The 6,561-nt window shown below is 51.2% G+C and overlaps 1 long non-coding RNA gene across 1 annotated transcript; it reads left to right on the forward strand.

Annotated features, from left to right (window-relative positions):
- The first annotated feature begins 4,079 nt into the window (after positions 1 to 4,079).
- Positions 4,080 to 4,781, forward strand: LOC144584316 (uncharacterized). Its single transcript, XR_013538493.1, has 4 exons — positions 4,080 to 4,151; positions 4,292 to 4,361; positions 4,502 to 4,571; positions 4,712 to 4,781. It is a non-coding gene; the product is annotated as an uncharacterized LOC144584316 (long non-coding RNA).
- Positions 4,782 to 6,561: the final 1,780 nt, after the last annotated feature.

Genomic DNA, 6,561 nt, shown 5'->3' on the forward strand with positions numbered 1-6,561 from the left:
AATTCCAATATTGTATCCATTTCTCCATGAAATTGGTGGCACCATCAGCTGTGGTTCACGACTCTGTGATCTCCGGACCTGGGATTTCTTCTCCTCCCACGGATGCCACATTTCCTGTTACTGGACCACGACAGGATCTTCCATTCAGATCTCCAAACGTTACGCCTCACGGCCTGGAAGATACGTCCTCAGTGGCCCAATTATTGGGGGAAAGCCTGAAAGCTTTCCACAACTATTCTATCTATTTGCAAGTGGAAATCCTTCTCCCAATGTGCATTATCCCATAACTCCTGCATTGCGCCAATGAGCTTGGATGCTGCTCCTGCTCTCCTCCTCTGCCTCTTCAAGCAGGATCTCTTCCACTATGCTTTCAAAGTATGTATCACTGCCAGAATTGCACATTTGCTTCAAAATGTGGACTCTGCCTTTGTCATGTGGCACTCCACTCTCAAAAACCTCCGAGAAGGGCTGCAGAACATTCTCCACTTGCAGAGACCAACAGATCTCCAATGATCCCTTCAGCTGGTCCTCCACTGGGTAGCATAAAGGCTAGCCTTTGGACTGCTAGCAACAAAACTGAAAAGACTTTTATCCCTCAAAACCCTTTTCCTGCCGGCTATTACACCAGCTCACAGAGCCATTGAGCTGGCAGACCTCCAAGTGGATCCTCCTTTTCTACAACTCCATCCTGACAAAGGAATTCTTTACCAGGATCTTACATGACGTCCTAAGGTCATGTCTGACTTTTATATATATTTCCTTGCGACAGCACATCCCGCCTAAAACTACAACCACGGGGTCTCCGGGCCTCTTATACTTATTTCTCCCACCACACGTCTCCAAAGAAGGATCATCAAGATCCCACAGGACAATTCCAAAGTTGTATTCATTTCTCCATGAAATTGGTGGCACCATCAACTGTGGTTCACGACCCTATGATCTCTGGACCTGGGATTTCTTCTCCTCCCACGGATGCCACATTTCCTGTTACTGGACCACGACAGGATCTTCCATTCAGATCTCCAAACGTTACGCCTCACGGCCCAATTATTGGGGGAAAGCCTGAAAGCTTTCCACAACTATTCTATCTACTTGCAAGTGGAACTCCTTCTCCCAGCGTGCATTATCCCATAACTCCTCCATTGTGCCAATGAGCTTGGATGCTGCTCCTGCTCTCCTCCTCTGCCTCTTCAAGCAGGATCTCTTCCTCTATGCTTTCAAAGTACGTATCGCTGCCAGAACTGCACATTCACCTCAAAATGTGGATTCTGCCTTTGTCTTCTGGCACCCCACTCTCAAAAATGTCCTAGAACGTCTGCAGAACTTTCTCCTCTCGCAGAGACCACCATATCTCCAATAATCCCTTCAGCTGGTCCTCCACCATGTAGCATACCGGCTAGCATTTGGACTGCTAGCAACGATCCTGGAAAGACTTTTATCCCTCAAAACTCTTTTCCTGGCTGCTATTACACCAGCTCACAGAGCCATTGAGCTGGCAGACCTCCGAGTGGATCCTCCTTTTCTACAACTCCATCCTGACAAAGTAATTCTTTACTACGATCTTACGTGACTTCCTAAGGTCATCTCTGACTTTTATATATATTTCCTCGTGACAGCACATCCCGCCTGAAACTACAACCACGGGGTCTCCGGGCCTCTTATACCTATTTCTCCCACCACGCGTCTCCAAAAAGGATCATCAAGATCCCACAGGACAATTCCAATGTTGTATTCATTTTTCAATGAAATTGGTGGGACCATCAGCTGTGGTTCACAACCCTATGATCTCCAGACTTGGGATTTCTTCGCCTCCCACGGATGCCACATTTCTTGTTACTGGACCACGACAGGATCTTCCATTCAGATCTCCAAACGTTACGCCTCACGGCCTGGAAGATACGTCCTCAGTGGCCCAATTATTGGGGGAAAGCCTGAAAGCTTTCCACAACTATTCTATCTACTTGCAAGTGGAACTCCTTCTCCCAGTGTGCATTATCCCATAACTCCTCCATTGTGCCAATGAGCTTGGATGCTGCTCCTGCTCTCCTCCTCTGCCTCTTCAAGCAGGATCTCTTCCTCTATGCTTTCAAAGTACGTATCGCTGCCAGAACTGCACATTCACCTCAAAATGTGGATTCTGCCTTTGTCTTCTGGCACCCCACTCTCAAAAATGTCCTAGAAGGTCTGCAGAACCTTCTCCTCTCGCAGAGACCACCAGATCTCCAATAATCCCTTCAGCCGGTCCTCCACCATGTAGCATACCGGCTAGCATTTGGACTGCTAGCAACGATCCTGGAAAGACTTTTATCCCTCAAAACCCTTTTCCTGGCGGCTATTACCCATCATGCTTCTGACCGTCTTCCCTTCACTTTCCAACGACCGAGAACATTCTCTGCAGTCTTTGCATTCTGATGAGCCTTGGCATTTTATACCTCCCGTTCCTCTTTTTAAAAAATCGGCCAAGAAGTTTTCGGTGAGCTATCCTGATTCATCTAAAGGTTCTCCAGTTTCCTTTCAAGGGAAAACTGCCTCCAAACCGCCTGGACACACTCTGCTAGTGCTCTTGCTGCCTCCTCCTTGGCCTTTCTCAGAGCGGCTGACCTAACAGACGTCTGTAAAACAGCCACCTGGGCCACAGCCTCTACCTTTGCTACCCATTCCATGGAGAATTTCCGAGCCAAGGCTATCTTTATTTATTCGACCCTCTCACCAACCATCCCTCCAAGTCAGTGAAACTTAAAGAAGACTTGGCATCTCAATTGACCTGGTGAGCCAACGACCACGACGGCTACATCATCAGGACATTCCAAGCTCTACGCTTGTCCTTCCAAATGAAATGGAAACCAGCCCTAGGACCCGGAGGCTCCATTGCAACGACACCTTCATACTCCGCCTATGATCCACTACAGAACCACTGCTTCACCTCAACCATTTAGAAAGCCAGGAAAGCGTTCTGTGTGTTTGAAGGCCTCCCAACAGATCACCATGTTCAGGTAGTTACCTACAATCCCACTGACGTATTTTACATCAACAAGCAATGAGGAACACACTCAGTTTGCCTCTTTTACTCTCCCCCCCCCCCCCCCGTGGTCCAGCTAAGGAAATGATATTGCACTCGCCACATCCTCCTGGTTGCACTCCACGTCTGTACAGAACACAGCCGAGCAGACTCCTCCTCTGCAGCCACGAGGGGTGTCTGGAGGATGACATGTTTCGTTTTCTATACTAGAAGCAGTGTACAGAGCTGGTCAGCTGGCGGCACTCCAAGCCGATCCTCTGTTTATACAATTCCGTCCTGATAAAGTCACTCTTTACCCAGACTTTGCATTCCTTCCTAATTTGGAGCCTGACTTTCATATGGAACCACCACACATCAAGCATCATATAATGACCAAAAGACGGAGGGGAGTCGGTCCGTTTTGTCTGACGGTGCAGAGATTCCTAAACATCTTGATTCTCTGATTCATCAAGAGCTATATCCTTCCAGGCCGGCGGCCCAGAGCGACCTATTCAGCTAGAAGGTGAGACCCAGGGGGAGGAATTGAGCTCCTTGGAGCAGGGGGTGTCCGTCCTGGGAGCTCCAGTGATGGACCAGAAGGACAGTCCGCGCATTTCGTCTGATGGTGGAGAGATTCCTAAATGTCCTGATTCTGTTTCCTAGGGTTTAGCTGAGTCTCCAAGAGCTATATCCTTCCAGGCCGGCGGCCCAGAGCGACCTACTCAGGCAGAAGGTGAGACCTCGAGGGAGGAATTGAGCTCCATGGAGTAGGGGGCGGCCGTCCTGGGAGCTGCAATGATGGACCAGAAGGACAGTCCGCGCATTTCGTCTGATGGTGGAGAGATTCCTAAATGTCCTGATTCTGTTTCCTAGGGTTTAGCTGAGTCTCCAAGAGCTATATCCTTCCAGGCCGGTGGCCCGGAGCGACCTACTCAGGCAGAAGGTGAGACCTCGAGGGAGGAATTGAGCTCCATGGAGTAGGGGGCGGCCGTCCTGGGAGCTGCAATGATGGACCAGAAGGACAGTCCGCGCATTTCGTCTGATGGTGGAGAGATTCCTAAATGTCCTGATTCTGTTTCCTAGGGTATCTCTGATTCACGAAGAGCTATATCCTTCCAGACCAGCAGCCCAGAGCAACCTACTCAGGCAGAAGGTGAGACCCAGGGGGAGGAATTGACCTCCATGGAGCAGGGGGCAGCCGTCCTGGGAGCTGCAATGATGGACCAGAAGGAGAGTCTGTGCGTTTCGTCTGATGGTGGAGAGATTCCTAAACGTCCTTATTTTGTTTCCTAGGGTTTAGCTGAGTCTCCAAGAGCTATATCCTTCCAGGCCGGCAGTCCAGAGCGACCCAGTCAGGCAGAAGGTGAGATCCAGGGGGAGGAATTGAGCTTCGTGGAGCAGGGGGCGGCCGTCTTGGAAGCTGCAATGATGGATCAGAAGGAGAGTCCGTGCATTTCATCTGATGGTGGATAGACTCCTAAATGTCCTGATTCTGTTTCCTAGGGTATCTCTGATTCACGAAGAGGTATATCCTTCCAGGCCGGCAGCCCAGAGCGACCTACTCAGGCAGAAGGTGAGACCCAGGGGGAGGAATTGACCTCCATGGAGCAGGGGGCAGCCGTCCTGGGAGCTGCAATGATGGACCAGAAGGAGAGTCTGTGCGTTTCGTCTGATGGTGAAGAGATTCCTAAATGTCCTGATTCTGTTTCCTAGGGTATCTCTGATTCACCAAGAGCTATATCCTTCCAGGCCGGCAGCCCAGAGCGACCCAGTCAGGCAGAAGGTGAGACCCAGGGGGAGGAAATGAGCTCCATGGAGCAGGGGGCAGCCGTCCTGGGAGCTGCAGTGATGGACCAGAAGGAGAGTCTGTGCGTTTCGTCTGATGGTGAAGAGATTCCTAAATGTCCTGATTCTGTTTCCTAGGGTATCTCTGATTCACGAAGAGCTATATCCTCCCAGGCCGGCAGCCCAGAGCTACCTACTCAAGCAGAAGGTGAGACCCAGGGGGAGGAATTGACCTCCATGGAGCAGGGGGCGGCCGTCCTGGGAGCTGCAGTGATGGACCAGAAGGACAGTCCGCGCATTTTGTCTGATGGTGGAGAGATTCCTAAATGTCCTGATTCTGTTTCCTAGGGTTTAGCTGAGTCTCCAAGAGCTATATCCTTCCAGGCCGGTGGCCCAGAGCGACCTACTCAGGCAGAAGGTGAGACCTCGAGGGAGGAATTGAGCTCCATGGAGTAGGGGGCGGCCGTCCTGGGAGCTGCAATGATGGACCAGAAGGACAGTCCGCGCATTTCGTCTGATGGTGGAGAGATTCCTAAATGTCCTGATTCTGTTTCCTAGGGTATCTCTGATTCACGAAGAGCTATATCCTTCCAGGCCGGCAGCCCACAGCAACCTACTCAGGCAGAAGGTGAGACCCAGGGGGAGGAATTGACCTCCATGGAGCAGGGGGCAGCCGTCCTGGGAGCTGCAATGATGGACCAGAAGGAGAGTCTGTGCGTTTCGTCTGATGGTGGAGAAATTCCTAACATCCTTATTTTGTTTCCTAGGGTTTAGCTGAGTCTCCAAGAGCTATATCCTTCCAGGCCGGCAGTCCAGAGCGACCCAGTCAGGCAGAAGGTGAGATCCAGGGGGAGGAATTGAGCTTCGTGGAGCAGGGGGCGGCCGTCATGGGAGCTGCAATGATGGACCAGAAGGACAGTCCGCGCATTTCGTCTGATGGTGGAGAGATTCCTAAATGTCCTGATTCTGTTTCCTAGGGTATCTCTGATTCACGAAGAGCTATATCCTTCCAGACCGGCAGCCCAGAGCAACCTACTCAGGCAGAAGGTGAGACCCAGGGGGAGGAATTGACCTCCATGGAGCAGGGGGCAGCCGTCCTGGGAGCTGCAATGATGGACCAGAAGGAGAGTCTGTGCGTTTCGTCTGATGGTGGAGAGATTCCTAAACGTCCTTATTTTGTTTCCTAGGGTTTAGCTGAGTCTCCAAGAGCTATATCCTTCCAGGCCGGCAGTCCAGAGCGACCCAGTCAGGCAGAAGGTGAGATCCAGGGGGAGGAATTGAGCTTCGTGGAGCAGGGGGCGGCCGTCTTGGAAGCTGCAATGATGGATCAGAAGGAGAGTCCGTGCATTTCATCTGATGGTGGATAGACTCCTAAATGTCCTGATTCTGTTTCCTAAGGTTTAGATGAGCCTCCAAGAGCTATTTCCTTCCAGGCCCATGGCCCAGAGCGACTCACTCAGGCAGAATGTGAGACGCAGACGGAGGAATTGACCTTGATGGAGCAGGGGGTGGCCCTCCTGGCAGCTTCAATGATGGGCCTTTGTGCTGACCGCTTTGGTGATCTTTCAACTCAACTTTGGTGGGTTCGTGGAAACACCGGCTGGAACTCTTCCAGAGAAATGGTCCTTTTTCAAAGTTCCCCCACCTGTGGTCTCAAGTGGTCTGAGGTGTGCATCAGTTAAATTTGGGGGGTAAGTCTGCTCTGACAGCATTGCTTCCATTTTCCATCCAGGAGAAGCTGTTACGTGATGTATTGAGACATGCAAGTCCCCCAGGGG

This window comes from Pogona vitticeps, chromosome 9 (assembly GCF_051106095.1).
Source record: "Pogona vitticeps strain Pit_001003342236 chromosome 9, PviZW2.1, whole genome shotgun sequence".
Classification (NCBI taxonomy): Eukaryota; Metazoa; Chordata; class Lepidosauria; order Squamata; family Agamidae; genus Pogona; species Pogona vitticeps.